General features: G+C 54.6%; 1 pseudogene; it reads left to right on the top strand.

Annotated features, from left to right (window-relative positions):
• The first annotated feature begins 929 nt into the window (after positions 1-929).
• Positions 930-1,082, top strand: LOC138514891 (5.8S ribosomal RNA; annotated as a pseudogene).
• Positions 1,083-2,346: the final 1,264 nt, after the last annotated feature.

The raw sequence follows: 2,346 nt of genomic DNA, 5'->3' as shown, positions 1-2,346 counted from the left end.
GCCCATCGCTACTATAGATTGGATGGCTTAATGAGGTCCTCAGATAGGCTCTGCCGGGGTCGGTAACTGTCCTGGTGGAGCGTTGAGAAGATGATGAAACCTGCCTATCTAGAGGAAGTAAAGGTCATAACAAGGTTTCTGTAGGTGAACCTGTAGAAGGATCATTAATGGTGAAGCAGCTGTAGGGAAAGCCATGGGTCCGACCTTGGTTGCGTCCCAGATGAGCACACCCACAGCCTGGAGTGCTCCTAACGCTATCGTCCAGCCCGCGCAGCAGTCTGTGGCCGGGGCACGTGGGTTACAAGGCGCCGGGTAGCAGGATCCCTTCCACCAGAGGGAGTCCGCGACCCAGCAGGCAGGCAGCAGGGAAGTCCCAAGTGGGGGCAGTCTGAAGCTGAGGGAAGCCTGGCTGTTCTTGAAGGATGCCTTCCCAGGTGGACAGGGGCTTGGCACGCCAGGTGAGATCTGAGCCAAGGCACACCTGGGCTTATCGGCGGGTGGGAAGGTTCCGGCGACCCACTGCCATGGGGGGACAATGGCCAGGCCCGTCAGTGCAGCGGCTGACCTTCTCTTGTGTCCAGGTACCTGGAACTCGGCTCTGTGTGACCAGGCTGGGGTTTGAAGACTCTAGAGGTCCCACCCGACACTCTGCCCTGCTGCCTCTGGGCCGCATCTCTGTCCTCCCCCAAAAGGGGAGTGGGGGGAAGCCCCCCAACATGCTGCTGCAGACGTCAGGATGGCTTCCTCGGCTGAGTGACTGGATTTTGTTTATTTTTAAAATCACAATGGTCTTGGCTGACTCCCAAGTAGGGAAGCTGGAAGGGACAGCAGGCCGTCTCGCCATGTGCATGCATGTGCTGCCTCCCCCCAGTCTCTCCTACACCACCAGGTTTGGGCAGATGTCGGGAACGGAATAAAAAGTTACGTGTAACTCTTTGCGTTAGATCACTTGTCTCATGCGGCAATGAATAACACAGCAAGCTGCGAGAATTAGTGTGAATTGCAGGACACATTGATCATCGACACTTCAAACACAACTTGCGGCCTGGGTTCTTCCCGGGGCTTAGCCTGTCTGAGGTTCACTTGAACGTCAATCACCCTGGGGTTACCTCCTTGAGGCATGGATGGGTCTGTCGCAGGGACTCAGTTCCCTTCGGCCCCCAAATATCAGACCCTGATCAGCACTGTCACAGGATCCCTGGAGCTGGCACACAGGCTCATTGCTGGCACATACCGACCTCCCCTGTTTACCCACCTCGTGCGGGTTTTGGGAGGGCCGGGTGCCTGGCACGCCCCAAAAGTGCAGAAGCGGCAGCAGTGGCAAGCTTGAAAAAAAAGCCCATTGCACCTTCAATGTACCCCAGGGCACCTGGCTGTTCTGTGTGTGGCTGTCTGTGGCATCCCACAGCTGCCAGTTTGGGGCGGTCATGAAGCGTGGGCCTCGCGAACAAGTGGGCCGCAGATCGGGACAGTGCACACTCGGCCGCACCAGAGGCGCAAGACTGGGGAAAACCCCCTATAGCACTGTGCCCCAGACAAGCCGCCCGAGCTTTGGATTCCCGACTACGACTACGTCCTCAGATCAGAGGTCATGACCCGCTGAATCTAAGCATATTACTAAACAGGATTCCCTCAGTAACGGCGAGTGAAGAGATAAGAGCACAGCACTGAATCACTGCTGGTGGGTGTGGGAAATGTGGCATACAGAAACCAATTACCTGGTGTCGCGCAGGGGGCCCAACTCCTTCTGATTAAGGCTCACCCCACGGATGGTGTTAGACCAGTAGCAGCTAACGGCGTGCCGCTATTGGGTATTCTCGGAGTCGGGTTGCTTGGAAATGCAGCCCAAAGCAGGTGGTAAACTCTATCTAAGGATAAACAACAAGTACCACAAGGGAAATTTGAAAAGAACTTTGAAGAGAGAGTTTTAAAGGGCGTGAAACTGCTGAGGTAAATGGATTGGGTCCATGCAGTCCATCCGGAGGATTCAACATGGTGGGCAGGTTGGTCCCCTGCAACGGCGGATCTCCTCCCGGGACCACTCTTTCTATGAGTCATCAGATAGCCTACATATGTCAGAGTGGACATTTTAAATTGAGGCTGCTCGTGAGATCGTACCCTTCATTCCATCTCAATTTCATGCCTCAGTAACTATTTTGTTAGTTATGAGTGGGGTGGACAGTTGCAATTCTCTCTACCTCGCTCAGACGGCCTATTTCGTACGTCGACTGCAGCTGCTTCAGAATTTATCAGCAACAGCGGTGGTTCATGTCTTACGGAGGGCACATATTTCTCCAATTCTGCGTTAACTGCACTGGCTACCGTTTGATCATCAGTGAATCCAGT

This window comes from Ambystoma mexicanum, chromosome 12 (genome assembly GCF_040938575.1).
Source record: "Ambystoma mexicanum isolate Mex_15411 chromosome 12, UKY_AmexF1_1, whole genome shotgun sequence".
NCBI lineage: Eukaryota > Metazoa > Chordata > Amphibia > Caudata > Ambystomatidae > Ambystoma > Ambystoma mexicanum.
Note: the sequence above shows the minus strand (reverse complement) of the source record. Positions and strands in the feature narration are given on the sequence as shown.